The sequence below is a fragment of the Caretta caretta genome, chromosome 4 (assembly GCF_965140235.1).
Source record: "Caretta caretta isolate rCarCar2 chromosome 4, rCarCar1.hap1, whole genome shotgun sequence".
NCBI lineage: Eukaryota > Metazoa > Chordata > Testudines > Cheloniidae > Caretta > Caretta caretta.
The window spans coordinates 77684768-77703380 of record NC_134209.1 but is presented as its reverse complement, the minus strand read 5'-3'; the positions used below and the strand labels follow the sequence as shown (position 1 = coordinate 77703380).

Sequence of the window (18613 nt, the reverse complement as noted above, 5' to 3'; positions counted from 1 at the left end):
TGCTCACACCTTCCCAGCCAGCTAAAAGCGCCGCAGGCTGCACTGCTCTCCGCGGCGCGACGGGGAGATGCAGGAGATAGCCCTGCAAGGAGGCCGGGGCCGGAGACGCCGCAGACCCTGCGGGGGTGGGTTCACGGGATCACTCCGCTTCGTCTGCTGCAGAGCCGGGGTCGGGAAGGATGGAGCGAATTTATGCAGGGACGCCACGGGGGCCGTCAGGCTGGGGCTGGTGTTGCTTCTGTACAACTGTGTAGTACAGCTAGGCAGCCACATGGGAGACGGGCACTTAGAGCTGCGTTTAGGCTAAAAGGGGGGACAGCGAGACCTCTGACAAGACTGATGTGTTCTTATTATGGGGGCATCTAGGGCCAGACTTAGGGGCAGGTGAGCCAGGCGACTGGCTCGGGGTGCTGTTTTTGTTGTAAGCGACAAAAGGGAAAATAGCATGTTTGAAGTAACACGTTTCAGGTATTCCCTCTGTGGATTCATTTTTCACTGACCTCCTAGAATGTTCTGGACCTTTGTAGAATCTCCTGGAACCTTCCAGACTTTCTGAGAACAACATTTTCCTCAGACCTCCTAAAATGATGATGGAGTGCTGCAAAGGATAGAAATCCTGCTTTCAGCATCAGATATCAAGTAAAAGATCCTCATGGACAATGTTACAAATCTGACCATGAAGCCCCTACGTGACACTCGCTGGAAGAGCTGCGTTGACAGTGTAAGGCCAGTGAGGTACCAAGTGACTGAGGTTTACAACGCCCTGATGGAACTGGCGCAGTCGAATAAAGCCAGAATCAGACCCAAAGCACAAAGCCTGGCACACCAGATAACTGACCTCAAATTTCTGGTCTCAGTTGTGGTTTGGAACGATATCTTGTTCCAAGTAATTGTTGTAAGCAAGGTATTACAAACTCAGTCGATGGACATCGCGACCGCTACTATTTTGATGAGAAGCTGCCTTGATTTCGTTGTGGCCTACAGTGACAATGGATTTGAACAGGCCATCACTGCTGCCAAAGAAATGGTAGAAAACTTAGGAATTGAGCCTGTCTTCAAGGAAACTCATATTCATCAGCAGAAGAGACGGTTTGGTTACAGGGGGCAGAGATGAGATGATGGGAAGCTCTGAAGAAAAATTCAAGAAGTAGGTTTTTTGCTCGCTCATTGACACTGCTTAAGTGTCCATCGAACAAAGGTTCAGACAAATGAAGCACCATGAAAAAACCTGGGGGCTTTTTTGTATGCCAGCAGACAGGAGTACACTCTTAAACAATTTTACAGGCCTTCACTGGATGCTGACACCTGGGGAATAGTTCGGACATCAATGATAAAGATATCAAATTGGACAACATCCGTCACATTTTGCCAAATGAGAAGCACTCTCCACTCCAAGTTCTCCAGTTCATTCATGATGCAGTATTGAAGGACAATTTTCCTAATGTGTGGATAGCTTTGAGGATTCTGCTCATGCTGCTGGTCACAGTCATGAGTGGTGAGCACAGCTTTTCAAAGTTCAGGCTCATTAAAACATATCTTTGAGCAACGATGGCCAACAAGACACTGACATTGCTTGCTATTTTATTGCTTGAAAATGCCATTGACCAGTCTTTAGATCTCTCTGACTCTATGCTTTGTGAGGGCAAATGTGCAAAAAGTGACCCTTTGAACTAAAGGACTAGGGTTAATATTCTAAGGCTGTCACCTACTGTAACACTATTTAATACTGGTCCACCCAATGTTGGTGAACAGTTCAATTTATCGATGTTAGTACATTTCAGTTATTCTTAAAATTAAAAAGTTTCCGTAAGCTTAGACTCTTAGAGGAAGTGAATTTTTTATTTGCTTATATATGGCATGAATAAATACAGATTTACAGATCCTAGTGTGCAAATTTATCATCTTCTATGACAGAGATGAATCACACATGCAAATCATGCATCAAAGTCATGAAATGGGCTACAAATGCAATAAAAAATGTATTCAAAAGTTTAATTAAATGGGAGGGGGTGCTGAAGACGCTCCTCACCTGGGCTACCATTTGGACTAGGGCCAGCCCTGGGAGCATCCTGGCACCATTATACTGTTCCCAGGGCCAGCTCCAGCTTTTTTGCCGCCCCAAGCGGCGGAAAAAAAACCAAAATGATTGAGCTACCGCCAAAGTGCCGCCGAAGTGGAAGGGAGGGAATGAAAGACCCACCGCCAAATTACCACCGAAGACCCGGACATGCTGCCCCAATAACTGACCGCGTGCCGCCCCTTTCTACTGGCTGCCCCAGGCACCTGCTTCCTTCGCTGGTGCCTGGAGCCGGCCCTGACTGTTCCACAGTTAAGACTGAAATCAAGCTTTTCCATACAGTGACTCAGCCTCAGAGGTACATTTATTTAGGTTTTTAAAATAGTTTAATGCAATCCTACCACCCCATTAAATCAAAGTGGTATTGGCTCTGATCTTGCAAACACTTTACTCAGGGGAGTAGTCACATTGACTCACAACACAACATTGGGGACTGTTTGCACAAGTATTGGTAAGTGCAAGACAGGAGCCATAGAATATTTCTGATTTTCCATGCATTTTGTGCACACTTGAACAACATCCCAGAAATATCTCTTTTTCGCTGACCACAATGTCCTGAAGAGTGTGGACTAAGCTATTTGGTCACCAGAGCAGCTATGTTATTGATGGTTGTAAAACCACCTACGGTGCTGTGCATGCATAATCCAGTAAACTGTTTTCATTAACTGCTTTCAATATTCATATCATAGGTAATATCAGAATAGCCCAGCAAGGAACTTATACAAACAACACTTTAAAAAGATATTGGACTATATTGTGCCCTCCTTTATACTCATGCAACCCATTTAAGTCAATCCAGTGGCAAGGGTATAAATGAGTGCAGAATGCTGAGGAATGGGGGGATCTCAGAGAAGACAGTGGTATATACAATGTTCTCTATTGGACCCCAAATAGATTTTGGACATGAAGTACCAAACTTTTAAAAAATATTGCAAAATTTAAATGTATTTGATTAAGTTGTTCCAGCAATAGACAGGTCTGGCAAATAATATTAACATCCAAATAGTTAATGATCTATAAAAATAAATATTTGAGGGCTCATATCATGCAAGGAACAGAGTGTGATTTTCTTACTCACATGGAGGAGCATTTATTCATGTTCAGTAGGACTCCTCATGTGAGTAACTGCTCACCAGTGTGAGGAAGGGGTCATGATATGGAAATTAGAGGACCTCTTAATTTCATGTAATTCATCTCTTTGTCAATACAGGATTGTCCCCTTGGGTATAATATGTATTTTTTTCCAGACTTATTTACTAAGGCCCTAAGAGATGGACCTCCTCCGCCCAGTCTTACCAAACACATTCTCAGAACATTTTCTTAATATTCTGCCTGAGTTATTCTTTTCTTAATTTCATCCTCATCATTCCTAGTTATTCCTCAAACCAGGCCCTAAGTAATTAATCTCTTTTAAAAATGTGTATGGCTATGTCCTTCCCTGAGTTAACCTGTAGTCAGCCAGTGAGAGGTCTGTGTTTCGTATCAGTTCTCATTAACTTCCAGCTGTGTACTTAAAAGCATTTAAGAATTTAAGAAAAGGTTCATCTTAATTCATTTGAATGTATAAAGTTTACTTATGTCAATGATGCATTTCAGCTTCTCATATCACACCTAAAGTGTAAAGCTCTTACATCATGAGGATAGCAAAAACAATCAGCTTCCCCTCCCTGTTCTGCCCTCCTGAGAACATATTATTAAGGCAACATCCCAAGAACGTGTAATATGTCAATGTTATGTGATGACAGCAATATTGTTTTGTAGTTAGATGGGAAATTACATTTAAATGATCTCAGAGCACTTTACACTCATTAAACTTCAGGTGATCCAGGGATGTAAGTACATGAGATTGTTCCCATTTAACAGATATTATTATCACTATAATATATACTTTTGTAACTCAGAGGACATCTGCTTTGCCTTACCCAAAGCACAGAGTAGGTCACTGCACACTCATGATCCTAACAGCATAGTACGTTACACTGTTTAAAATAGAGTTTATTTTTTCCTTTATTTTCTAATTTATAAAGTATCCACTACAAGGTTTCTGAGTGCTAGTGACAGCAGGGGCACCCTACCTGGCCAAGGGGATGAAGTGATTACTTTTCCTCCCTTTCAAGGAGATTTACTGTTTGCCACACACCAAAGGAATTGCACAAGATGTTAGCTCTCACACCCTTATTAAAAAAGTAAGCTTGAACCAAAAGGCTTGGGCCACAGGAAGAAGAGGAGGTCACTCACCTGTGCCGTAACTGACATTCTTCGAGAGGTGTCCCTGTGGGTGCTCCACTGTAGGTGTTGCTGCGCCCCTGCGCCGTTGTTCGGAGATTTTTACAGCAGTACCCGTATCGGCCACGCATGCGCGGAGCCTGCCTCACAGACCGGTCTTGTCTTAATAGTGCGCATGCGCGGCCGAACTCCTCAGTTCCTTCTCTACAACGGAGGCCGCCCCAGCTCCGAAGTAGAGGGGAGGAGGATGGGGAGTGGAGCACCCACAGGGACACTCATCTTGAGGAACGTCAGTTTCTGCACAGGTGAGTAACCTTCTCTTCTTCTTCGAGAGATGTCCCTATGGGTGCTTCAATGTAGGTGACTGAAAAGCAGTATCTCTCAAGGAGATAGGGACTTTGGATCTGGAAGGAATGCAGTAGATAGAACAGCTCTGCCCACACGTGTATCGGTGATGAGTCCCTGTGTAAGAGCATAATGTTTTGCAAACGTATTTTCAAAGGCCCAAATGGCAGCTCTGGAAATGTTCTTAAAGAGGGACGTTATGTAGAAAGGCCACTGAGGCTGCCATGGATCTGGTGCAGTGAGTCCTGATAAAGGCAGGAGTCATCATCTTCTGTAGTTGATAACAGAGACAAATGCAACTCGAGATCCAGTTGGAAAGTCAGTGGTTAGAGATAAATGAGCCCTTAAAGCATTCTGCAATGGGGACAAATACCTTGTCGGAACGCCTAAAGGTTTTAGTCCTGTCGAAGTAGAAGGACAAAGCCCTGCGCACGTCCAAAGTGTGCATCGTAGATTCAAAGGAATTTACATGTGGTTTTGGAAAAGGTACGGAGATGAATAGGCTCACTGGCATGGAAAGAAGAGTGCACCTTCAGCAAATTTCGGGGAGTAAGTGTAGGGGGACTTTGTCCTTAAAAATATGGTGTATGGCGGATCTGCCATGAGTGCTGCAATTTCTTCTGTGCGTCTCGCAGAGGCAATCGCTACCAGAAATGCAGTTTTCATAGAAAGATGTAGGAGGGAACATGTGGCTAATGGGTCAAATGGTTTTGGGTTAGGCATGTTAAGACTAAGTGGAGCTCCCAAGATGGATTAGGCAGTTTGATGTCTGAGTATAGGGTTTGGGGTCCCTTAAGGAATCGCTTAGTAATGGGATAAGCAAAGATAGTCCTATCATCGATGGCATCATAGAACATTGTAATTGCGGCCAAGTGGAGTTTGATGGGACTCAGGGAGAGTCCAGAGAATTTAATCCCTAACAGATAGTCGAGGATTAGTGGGAGAGGCATGGAAAAAAGGAATGGTGTTTGTGACAGCCCACCAGTGTGTAAATCTTGTCCAGTTATAAAGGCAGGTGGTGCATGTAGAATTTGTTGTGCTATGAAGGAGTACATTTTGAACCTGCTCCAAGCAAGTTTGCTTGGCATGAGAGAACCATGAAGGAGCCAAACCTTGAGGTGTGACATGGTTAAATTGGAGTGGAGTAGTAGACCCTGTTGTTGGGACAAGAAATTCGGGCGGAGGGTAGTGGGATGGGTGTGGAAAGCGACATCCTGGTAAGGAAAGGGTATCATGCCTGTCTGGGCCATGTGGGGCTATCATTATGACCCTGGCTTGGTGTGTTCATATTTTGATCAATAATTTGTGTATGAGTGGTATCGGGGAAATGCATATTTTAGGTAGGTGTTTCATGGGAACATGAACGCATCCTTCGAGGAGTGTTTGCCTAGTCCTGCTCTGGAACAAAATCTTGGGCATTTCTTGTTTGTTGCAGTTGCAAAAAGGTCTGTGGTTGGATATCCCCTTGTGTGGAATATGTCTAGTACTATATCCTCGTTTAGTTCCCATTCGTGGTCTATGGGAAATCTTCTGCTGAAATCGTTGCAGTGGTATTGAGAGAGCCAGGTAAGTATGCAGCTGATATTTAGACACTGTGCCTGAGACACCAGTTCCATCGTTTCATCGCTTCTGTACAAAGGGTGTGGGATCACGCCCCCACCCCTTGCCTATTCACATAGAACATGCAGGTAGTGTTGTTGGTCATTATCCTGACATGTTGGTTATGTATGAAAGGGAGAAATTCTAGGCAGGCACTGCATATTGCTCAGAGGTCTAGACGTTGATGTGAAGGGATGTCTAAGCAGGAGACGAAAGCCCCTAAGCAGTGTATTGGGGCATGTGTACTCCCTATGCCATAAGAGATGTGTCTGTAGTTAAGACAACCGATGGGACATCCTGTAGAAAGGGGACCCTGGAGCAAAGTTTGTGAGGCAATATCCATGAGTGGAAGGAGTCCTAGACTCTGGGAGGTATGTATAAAAGTTTGTTCAGACCATGGACATTCGGTCTGTAGACAGTGGAATCCAGCTTTGGAAACACCTCATGAAGAGGCAAGCGTTCCTGACTACAAAAGTGCAAGAGGCCATGTGGCCTCGGAGTTGTAGGCAAGCTTTTGCAGCCACTTGTGGACTGTTGCACAGCTTGGGAACAAAAAGGTTGATAGTGTTAAAAGGATGGAGTGGGAGAGGTGCTATTCTTTTGCATGAGTCAAAATGTGCTCCTGTGAACTCCAGTTTTTGGGTGGGAGTGAGTGAAGATTTTCTTTGTTCATTCGCAGGCCAAGAGCATGGAAAAATTGGACTGTCCATTGTGTGGATTGAATGGCTTCTTGGAGGGTCCTGAATTTGAAAAGGCAGTTGTTGAGGTAAGTAAAAATTATGATTCTCTGCCTTCTGAGATGAGCTGTTATGACTGTGAGGAGTTTGGAAAAGACACGAGGCGCAGTCGAGAGGCCAAAAGGTAGGACCCCGTACTGGTACTGTTGTGAGCCCAAAACAAAGAGAATAAAACATCTGTGGGCAGGATATATGGTCACAGGAACATAAGCATCCTGCAGGTCGAGGGCTGAAAACCCGATCTCCCTGCTCCAGTGCTGGAATTATGGTTGCAAGAGTCACCTTTTTTATTTTATTTTATTTTAATTTAATTTTATTTTATTTAATCAATTTATTGAGGCATCTGAGGTCGAGAATAGATCACCATCCCCCAGTTTTCTTTTGTGTTAAAAAGTAATGGGAGTAGAACCCTTTTCCTCTGTGTTGGTCAAGCGCTGGTTGTACTGCTCCTAATTGGAGGAGGTGATGCACCTCTTGGTGGAGCAGTTGTTCGTGAGAGGGGTCCCTGAAAAGGGAAGGGGGGAGGGGAAAATGGGCACTGAAGTAAGGATGATGTTTTCTGTACCGTCGGTCACATCTTCAGATTTGCTTATTAGTGGGAGGGGGTTGACATGGAGCCAATGAATTGGTGTGGCGACGTTGATATCTTGGTCACTGATGTTGTTGTTCATATGTCTATGACTTTGTTGCGTATACATTGGTATCATGGATGTTGATAAGGTTGGTTTTTATATTGTCTCCTCCTATTTGCAAGGGTTTGGATACTGAGAGACTGTAATGTCGCTCTTGAGTCCTTCATGGAGTGAAGCACATCGTTGACGTTACTGGCAAATAGTTTTTCACCATCAAAAGGGAGATCTTCTATGGTATTCTGAACCTCGCAAGGAAAAGAAGACGATGAAAACCATGAAGCTCGACACATCATGACTGCTGTAGCAGTGGACCTCACAGCTTTGTTAGCAACATCAAGCGCAGCTTGTAGTGCGGTACGGGAGATGATTTCTCCGTCAGAGACTATGGCTTTAAACTTATGGTTTTTTGCCCCCTGGAATGTCATCAATATAGGCCATGAGTTTCTCATAATTTCTGTGCTCATATTTTGCCAGAACAGCCACATAATTAGAGATCCGGAATTGTAATGTGAACGAAGCATACACTTTACGACCAAGCAGATCCAGCCTTTTACTGTCTTTATCAGTTGGGGTAGATTTGGGAACTGGTGTTTGTTCTTTTGGTTAGCTACCTCTACTACCAATGAGTTTGGCTCTGCGTGAGTAAAAAGGAACGCAGACTCTTTGGAAGAATAAAATATTTCCAGTTAGCTTGCTTACAGGTAGGTGTGCTAGTAGCCAGTGTCTGCCATATGGTTTTGGCAGGGTTCATAATGGCTGGATTTATAGGTAAGGCAATCTTGGATGTGGAGGAAGGTTGCAGGATGTCAGTCAACTCATGTTGGTTTTCAGAAAACTTCCTCCAGATTAATCCTCATCTCATTGGCGACTCTTTTAAAGAGGTCTTGAAATTTTAAAAAGTCATCCAACAGTGTTGGTGGGGGAGGCAGTATAGCCTCATCCTGTGTGGATACGGGCTCCACAAGCGTTGGGGAAGCATGTGTAGCGTGTTCTTCAAAGTGAGGAGTAACAGCTTGTTGTTGTGTCTCATTCATAGCCATATGCACTGGTGGTGGCGAGGTGGCATTGCTCCTATTTTTGGCATCTTGGGGATCATAGTGGAATCGTTTATATGGTGCCCATGGACCCCGTACTGCCACTGACTGTGGAAGAGCATAGGTGGGGCCATCCACGGGTTTGTATACCAGGGAGGGAGGTCTTTGATGAACGAAGACCTAGATTTTCTGTGACCAGTGCTGATTTGGCTCTGTGACTGGGAGAACTGGTATGGTGAAAAGTCTCGCTGCACTATGGCTTCCTCATCACTACAAAAGTGAGATACAGCTGGAGACAGGTGTCCGGACCGCATGCAAATGTCCAGAGAAAAATAAGTGTCAAGTAGAGGTAACTGTAGGTTAGATGACACCTGTAGGTCCGGGGAATGAATCAACTGCAGTGCCGGAGAGCCTGTGTGAGAGAAACCCTCCGTTAGGAGTGCCTGTGGTGCTGAAGGGTCGTTCGGCACCGATGTTCTCTGCACCGTAGCGCTCAATGCATGCAAGAGAACTAGATAAATTCATGGTGTATAAATCCATTAATGGCTATTAGCCAGGATGGGCAAGGAATGGTGTCCCTAGCCTCTGTTTGTCAGAGGGTGGAGATGGATGGCAGGTGAGAGATCACTTGATCATTACCTGTTAGGTTCACTCCCTCTGAGGCACCTGGCATTGGCCACTGTCGGTGGACAGGATACTGGGCTGGGATGGGTCTTTGGTCTGACCCAGTATGGCCATTCTTATGTTCTTATATCGGTGGTGCCGGGAAGGTAAGCGCAGCGTGGGTCTGTTCCCGCAAGGTCCTCTCTGCTGTCACCGTGTCCATTGCGGTGCCGAACGGTGCCATGAGAGAGGCAGGCAACTGGAAGCCTGAAGCCTCAGCACCGGGAGCTTGCACTGTTGCTTCAGCCACAGGCGGGATTAGCGCGATGCCGGGGAAACCAGCACATCAAAGGTGCTGAGCCGAGAGAAGGTCTGTATAGAAGAAATATACCTGCTCGGTGACCTTTATGCTTGCAATGTTTCCCTTCTGGGTGAGGGAGGCGGGCGTTTTTTCTTTTGTCCTTTTTTTCCTTTTTGTCTTTTTTGGAGGCGGGAGGGCTGCGGTTCACTGAGGAGCCTGTACCTGGGTCAGAAGCAGGTCTGAGTGACTTCTACCCAAGAATCATTTTCAGGTGAAGTTCTCTGTCTTTATGTGCCCTGGATTTTAATTTGGAACAATGGGCACATTTTTGAGGAATAAAGGACTCCCCCAAGCATTTTATACACTGGGAGTGGCCATCCGAGATAGAGATGGCATCCCTGCACGTAGTGCACCACTTAAATCCTGGGGAGCCAGGCATATTAACATCGGCTGGAGGCTGAGAGGAACAAGCGGGAATTAATTTTAATTTTTTTTTAAGGGATGAACTTATCTAGTAACTAGAGTGCTAAACTAAGTGAAAAAAAGGATGTAGAATGGGTAAGAGAAAAAGTTTTAACGAGTCTGCTGTAGGTCTGACTCTGGCCGGGGATGGTAGAGAAGGAACTGAGGAGTTCGGCCGCGCATGCGCACTATTAAGACAAAACCGGTATGTGAGGCAGGCTCCGTGCATGCGCAGCCAATACGGGTACTGCTGTAAAAATCTCCAAACAACGGCGCAGGGGCGCAGCAACACCTACAGTAGAGCACCCACAGGGACACCTCTCGAAGAAGAATTGTAAATGTTGGGGGAAGAGGTGAGGCCACACTCCGCCTAGATCCCAGCTCAGCCCAGGTCTACACTACGGGGTTGGGTTGAATTTAGCTGCGTTAGGTCGATTCTAAAATGAATGCGCCTACACAACCAACCCTGTTCCGGTGACCTAGAGGGCTCTTAAAATCGACTTCTGTACTCCTCCCTCGCTAGGGAGGGAACTAGCGCTAAAATCGACCTTGCTGGGTCGAATTTGGGGTAGGGCAGAGGCAATTCGACGGTATTAGCCTCCGGGAGCTATCCCAGAGTGCTCCAATGTGACCGCTCTAGACAGCACTTTCAACCCCGATGCACTAGCCAGGTACACAGGAAAAGCCCTGGGAAATTTTGAATTTCATTTCCTGTTTGGTCAGCGTGGTGAGCTCAGCAGCACAGGTGACCATGCAGTCCCCCCAGAATTGCAAACAAGCTCCAGCATGGACCGAAAGGGAGACACTGCTGTATGGGGAGAAGAATCTGTGCAGGTCGAACTCTGATCAAAAAGGAGAAATGCTAATATATATGCCAAAATCGCACAGGGTATGGTGGAGAGAGGCTACAACAGGGACACACAGCAGTGTCACATGAAAGTCAAGGAGCTCAGGCAAGCCTACCAAAAGACAAACGGTTGCTCTGGGTCAGAGCCCTATACATGCCTCTTCTATGATCAGTTGCCTGGCATTCTAGGGGGGACCCTACAACTACCCCACCACTGTCCGTGGACACCTGCAAGGGGGGGAGTCTCACGCAACAGGGAGGAGGATTTTGCGGATGAGGAAGAGGAGGAGGAGGAGGACAATGAGCAGCAGGCAAGTGGTGAATCCGTTCTCCTCAGCAGCCAGGACCTTTTCATCACCCTGGAGCCAGTGCCCTCCCAAGGCAGGATTCCCGACCCTGAAGCCAGAGAAGGCAGCTCTGGTGAGTGCACATTTGTAACTACAGTACAGGGTTTAAAAGCAATAGTGTTTAATGTTTGATTTGCCCTGAAGAACTGGGATGCATTCACGGCCAGTACAGCTACTGGAAAAGTCTGTTAATGTGTCTGGGGATGGAGCAGGAATCGTCCAGGGACATCTCCATGAAGCTCTCCTGGAGGTACTCTGAAAGTCTTTGCAGAAGGTTTCTGGGGAGGGCTGCCTTATTTCGTCCTCCATGGTAGGACACTTTACCATGCCAAGCCAGTAGCAAGTAGTCTGGAATCATTGCAGCACAAAGCATGGCAGCGAAGGGTCCTGGGTTTTAGTCACATTCAAGCAACATTCGGTCTTTATCTTTCTGTGTTAGCCTCAGTAGAGTGATATCATTCATGGTCACCTGGCTGAAATAGGGGAATTTTTGTAAGGGAACAGTAAAAGGACCCCGTTCATGCTGGGTTGTTTGTGCTTGGCTAAAAGGGATCATCCCAGAGAATAGCCACGCGGTGGGGTGCGGGGAGGTGTGTGCTGCACATCCACCTGAAAACCGCAGCCCCTCCTTTTAAATGTGAAACCCACCCAGCATTGCTTGCTATGGGAAAGGATGGTGCTGCAGTTTGAAACCATTCCCACATGTTTTGAAGGCGTAAGAAGCCAACCCTGCATACCAAAAGGCTTACCATGGCTGTCTGGAAACTGAATTCTGTTGCCCAGCTGTGTGTGATGTGTCACCATACCGGCAGGTGCTCAATAGAAAAGGCAAAATGCGACCTTGTATCTAAAGCACATGTGCTGTCTGCTGTGAATTGCTTGATTCACAGTAAAAGAGCCTCTCCCTTTTGTTCTCAGAAATGTATAATCTTAAATTTTACTCTCCCTTTTTATCTCCCCCCAGGTGCAAATGTTTCTATGCTTCCCCTATCATCTTCGTCCCTGAGGTTATCGCAGATTAGAAGGCGAAAAAAACGCACTCGCAATGACATGTTTTCTGAACTTATGCAGTCCTCATGCACTGATAGGGCACAGCTTAATGCATGGAGGCGTTCAGTGGCAGAGGCCAAGAAAGCATTAAGTGAGCACAAAGAGCAGAGGCAAGGGGAGATGCTGAGGCTGATGTGGGAGCAAATGGACATGATGAAGCATCTACTGGAGCTGCAGGAAAGCCAACTAGAGCATAGACCCCCCACTGCATCCATTGTATAACCGCCTGCCCTCCTCCCCAAGTTCCATTTCCTTCTCACCCAGATACCCAAGAACACCCAGGGGAGGCTCCAGGCACCCAGCCACTCCACTCCAGAGGATGGCCCAAGCAACGGGAAGGCTGGCATTCAATAAGTTTTGATTTGTAGTGTGGCTACAATAAGCAATGTGGCCTTGTCCTTCCCTCCTCCCAATCCCACCCCACCCGGGCTACCTTGTCAGTTATCTCACTTTTTCTTTAATTAATAAAGAAAGAATGGATGGTTTCAAAACAACAGTGACTTTATTTCCTTTGCCAGCTGTGATCAAAGGGGGGAGGGTGGTTGGCTTACAGGGAATTAAAATTCACACAGGGGGCAGGTTTGCAGCAAGGAGAAACACACACAACTGTCACACTGTAGCTTGGCGAGTCATGAAACTGGTTTTCAAAGCCTCTCTGATGCGCAGAGTGCCTAGCTGTGCTCTTCTAATTGTCCTGGTGTCTGGCTGCTCAAAATCGGCCACGAGGCGATTTGCCTCAACCTCCCACCCCGCCATAAACATCTCCCCCTTACTCTCACAGATATTATGGAGCACACAGCAAGCAGCAATAACAATGGGAATGTTGGTTGCACTGAGGTCTAACCTAGTCAGCAAACAGTACCAGCGAGCTTTTAAACGTCCAAAGGCACATTCTACCCCCATTCGGCACTTGCTCAGCCTATGGTTGAACTGTTCCTTACTACTGTCCAGGCTGCCTGTGTATGGCTTCATGAGCCTTGGGAGCAAGGGGTAGGCTGGGTCCCCAAGGATAACTATTGGCATTTCAACATCCCCAATGGTAATTTTCTGGTCTGGGAAGTAAGTCCCTTCTTGCAACTGCTTGAACAGCCCAGAGTTCCTAAAGATGCGAGTGTCATGCACCTTTCCCGGCCATCCCACGTTGATGTCGGTGAAACATCCTTTGTGATCCACCAGTGCTTGCAGCACCATTGAGAAGTACCCCTTGCACTTTATGCACTGGTTGGCAAGGTGGTCCAGTGCCAAGATAGGGATATGCATTCTGTCTATCACCCCACCACAGTTAGGGAACCCCATTGCAGCAAAGCCATCCAGTATGACCTGCACATTTCCCAGCGTCACTACCCTTGGCAGCAGAATGTCAGTGATTGCATTGGCTACTTGGATCACAGCAGTCCCCACAGTAGCCTTGCCCACTCCCGACTTGACCGGTAGCAGTCAGGCATCGCAAGCTTCCACAGGGCTATTGCCACTCACCTCTTAACTGTCAGGGCAGCTCTCAGCTTGGTATTCCTGTGCTTCAGGGCAGGAGAAAGCAACTCACAAAGTTCAAGAAAAGTGGCCTTATGCATGCAAAAGTTTCGCAGCCTCTGTGAATCATCCCATACCTGCAACACTATGCGGTCCCACCAGTCTGTGCTTGTTTGCCTGTCCCAAAATTGGCGTTCCACTGTATCAACCAGCCCCACTGCCGCCATGATGTCCCAATTGCCACAGCCCGTGCTTTCACAGTCATCCTCGTGCTGGCGTCTCTTAGCCCAGTTCTGCACATACTCCAGGATAATGTGCAAGGTGTTTACAATGCTCACAACAGCAGTGGTGAGCTGAGCGGGCTCCATGCTTGCTGTGGTATGACGGGTAACCCAGGAAAAAAGGCACAAAACTATTGTTTGCCATTGCTTTCAAGGAGGAAGGGAGGAGGGGCGACTGATGACATGTGCCCAAAACCACCCTTGACAGTGTTTTTGCCCTATCAGGCATTGGGAGCTTAACCCAGAATTCCAATGGGCAGCAGAGACTGTGCGAACTGTGGGGTATCTACCCACAGTGCACTGCTCCGTAAGGCGATGCTAGCCACGGTATTGAGGACACACTCCCCTGACTTAATGCACTTAGTGGGAACATACACAATCAACTGTATAAAATCAATTTCTAAAAATTTACTTCTATAAAATCGACCTAATTTCGTAGTGTAGACATACCCTGAGATAATCTTACCTGTGGGACTGGGTGCTGAATAGCATGGTGTGGAAGAGACCTGAATGTAAATTGACTGTTTTCTGTAGTTTTATGTAGAGAGTCAGGGATGGCTTTTGCTTGGGGTTGAAATTTTCAAAACTCTTACATGCTGCAATGTATGACATTGCACTCTATATGATTTTATGAAAATATGCTAATGAGTGTGAATATAATGTAACTGGAGTATGCTTCATGCAAAAGGTCTCCTGTAAGGTATCATTACAAAGCTTATAATCTATTGAGTGTGGTCATCCAATTTGTATAAATGTATCATTCTTGTATCTGAAACTAGACATATGAAATATAACTCTGAAGTCCTATTGTGTGGGCCATTAATGATAGCTTGGGATCTTGATGGCTCCTATTAACCAGGACAATTAGTTGTAAATGGCTCTGTTTACTTGTAAGGCTTCCTGTATATGTGTATGCTGGCAAGTGGATAATGAAGTCTTACAGTGACATGTGATCATAGAATCATAGAATATAAGGGTTGGAAGGGACCCCAGAAGGTCATCTAGTCCAACCCCCTGCTCGAAGCAGCCAATGTGATCATGTCACCTGAACTAGAATCTATCTTTAACCTGGTGCTTTTCCACTGAGAAGAAGGGGTGGGAACCCAGAGAGGGGCAAAGGATTCCCGCCTTGTGCAAAAGATATATAAGGCGGTTGAACAGAATAAAGAGGGCTGCAATCATGAGAAATCCCCTAGCTACCAACTGAGCTGGAACAAGGACTGTACTAGGGGAAAGGATTGGGCCCAGACTAGAAAGGAGTCTAGTCTGTGAAAGACGCTTATTGGAACATTTCTGAGGGTGAGGTTTCATCTGTAATCAGTTTCTTACTGTATTAGGCTTAGACTTGCATGTTTTTGTTTTATTTTGCTTGGTAATTTACTTTCTTCTGTCTGTTATTACTTGGAACCACTTAAATCCTACTTTTTATATTTAATAAAATCACTTTTTGCTTATTAATAAACCCAGAGCAAACAATTAACACGGGGGGGGGGGGGGCAAACAGCTGTGCATATCTCTCTATCAGTGTTATAGAGGGTGAACAATTTATGAGTTCACCCTGTATAAGCTTTATACAAGTAAAACGGATTTATTTGGGGTTTCGATCCCATTGGGAACTGGGTGTCTGGGTGCTAGAGACAGCAGCACTTCTTAAGCTGTTTTCAGTTAAGTCTGCAGCTTGTGGGGGACATGGTTCAGACCTGAGTCTGTGTTGGAGCAGACTGGCATGTCTGGCTCAGCAAGACAGGCTTCTGGAGTCCTAAGCTGCCAGGGAAAACGGGCTCAGAGGTAGTCTCAGCACATCAGGTGGCAGTCCCAAAGGGGGTCTCTGTGACTCAACCCATCACACAGTGGTTCTGTGCCTTAATGTCTGAACCCCAGTGAAATAACTGGGCCTACTGCACATGACATAGGGTGACCAGATGTCCCAATTTTATAGGGACAGTCCTGATATTTTGGGCTTTGTCTTATATAGGTGCCTATTACCCCTCACTCTCTGTCCCAATGTTTCACACTTGCTGTCTGCTCACCCTAACATGACACCAGAGTGGCATTTAAAAAAAAATCCTATAGGTGAAGGTGAAAGTATTTGACATTGGCAGCCATAGAGCTCGAATAGCTACTACTATGGTTAGTTGAAAACCAAACTCAGCAGCAATAGAAACTCCTGCATCAACTGACAATTCACCAGCAGTAATTGATAGAGAGTGCCATCCTGTAACAGCAGATAATGGCAGTGCTGGAACTTCCTGTTCAGGCAACATCCCTGCCTTCAAGACACACTGGTGTAGTCCCCAGACTATCGCTGATGACAGCATCTCTGATCACAATGCTCCCTGAGGACAATCTGGAATCATTTCTTGTTCCTTTTTAGAAGGTGACCCTCAAGGGTATGTGCACTCATAGGGATGGGTTGCAGAGCGTTTTTTCATAGAAGCTCATTAAGACTAGAATTCCTTCCTACTCTTCATCAGCTGGAGCCAAAGTGTGGTGGGTTTTCTTTAGAGGAGAGACTTGTTAACTCTGAAATCTAGATGGAATATCTGCCCAAGGTGTTGGGGGTCAGGTCTAGGCAGAGAGAACTAGATTGGGGTGTGGATGGACATTTGTGGTTGATCTGTCAGCTAAAACCACCTCCATGAATACAGCACTATAAGAATCATTGTGACTTTGACTCTTGATGTTGGAAATCCCACTGGATCCGTGGAAAGGCATACAAGAGGGCACCAGAACACTGCAGAAGGAGTGTGTCCAGAAATGACCCTGGACACATAACTATCTCTGGAACTAAAATTCTGGCATTGACATTGGTGGTGAACATGTCTATCACTGGGGTTCCCATACACGGGAATACTATCTCTGTGGTAGACTTCCACAAGGATCACTCACCTATGACAATTGGCTCTCTGCTCAGGAAATCTGCCAAGTTGTTGCTGACACCTGGGAGGTAGAGAGCCATAGTTGTCGTATGTAGGTGGCATTATGTCAAGATGTTGATGGTTTCCTGGCAGAGAGGAGACAAGCATGGTTTAACTTAGTAAGTAACCTCAGTAAGGTGTAACTTAATTCAACCCAGTTTATTCTTAATTCTGTATAGTTATTCACGGGGATATGCTAGAGAAACCAATGGAGCAACAAATGTTTGGATTCCATAGTATTTTGGTTGTATGTTGCCTGTTCTCTGCTATACTGCACCAGCCCTTTAGAAAGCATCACTCTACATTTTGTATTGGAAATCAGTAATCACATGCTACGAGAAGGCTCATCTTTCTGATGTGCCAACTCAGTGCAGTGGGAGACCGTTTGAAAGTGATGGTGTATTCCAAGTTGAATTTAAAAGAGATGATTATACTACTGATATTGAATAGGGGAGTGTGAAGGGACTAAAAATATCACTTTCAGATTTCTGTTTTCAAATGATTTGCTCACTAGAGCAGCAGTGTGATGAATTATTTTACATGTGAAGGAAAAATTTCCTCTTAATGATTTGTGAAAATAACATTTCCTTTTGTGCTATAAAGAATAGTGTTAGTGCAACTAGAGACTTAACTGAACATCCAGAATATATAAGAACATTCACCTTTGAGAAAAAACACAGCACTTTCCTTTTTCAAGAAAAATAAAGATATGCAAATCCTCAATGTCCATTTTAAAATCTGAAAAACCTGCAGAAAGGTGCACTGTAAATATAGCAGTGGGTTTTCAGAACCAGGGGGTAGCTGGGTAAAAGAATTTTCAGGTGACCTTACCCTCATTCACCAGCTGTAGCTGAGTTTCATGAGGCAGAGGAGTTGGCTAGAGAAAGAGCTCTTCTAGGCACCCTACCCTGCCATTTTTAGATCTTTGAATCTATTTATTTGTACTTCTAATTTAAAATGCCTGTCCCAGGGTCTAGGTTTTTGTTTGTTATGCAAGCCTTGCTCCTTTTCTTTTAAGCAGCTCTCAGATAACAAGTGGCCATTGTGTTAGGTCTGCTTGTGTGCTCAGGAGCTCAGAGATGGTTCTAGAGACAGGGTGTGGTGGTGGGTTGTTGTTTTGGGTTTTTTTTTTTTTTTTGAGAGAGAGAGGTGGTTCCCAAAATCACCACTATAGCACTCTGCTTTCATAATGGTTTCTCAGGGTGTACAACAGATGACTACATTACACAGCCTCAACTCCACAAGGGCACAGACCCCACAATGAAGGATGAAACAGCAGTAGCTCAATGCACACAAGAACTTTTAGTGTGCATCAGCAGGATCCGGACAGTTGGCATGCAGCAAGCTGCAGTATTATAGATTTACACCGCAGCTTGCTGCACAGAAAGTGCGTGTGTAGATATGCCTTCAATCCCTAAGCACAGTTGGGTGTTGGCCAGAGAGAAAAAGTATACAGCAAGTATCTTAAGAGCCTGGAAACAAGTCTTTTGAGAGCTATTTCCAAGACATGTCTCTTTACTGAGAACCTTGTGTGCGGTCAGCTAAATTTATAGACAGTTAGCATTTTTTCCCCTTAAAAAAGAAGGGGGGGGCTGGGTGGGAGGACAAAGGAATTGGAAGCATTTCTTCTGGAGTACAACAATAGTTACGCTATGTATTTATATGCCTTTGCCACTTATAGCAT

At 45.5% G+C, this 18613-nt stretch overlaps 1 long non-coding RNA gene across 1 annotated transcript; it reads left to right on the top strand.

Annotated features, from left to right (window-relative positions):
• The first annotated feature begins 2 nt into the window (after positions 1-2).
• LOC125635911 (uncharacterized) lies at positions 3-12694 on the top strand. The gene is made up of 4 exons (XR_012668128.1): positions 3-2375; positions 6927-7013; positions 7739-11283; positions 12175-12694. It is a non-coding gene; the product is annotated as an uncharacterized LOC125635911 (long non-coding RNA).
• Positions 12695-18613: the final 5919 nt, after the last annotated feature.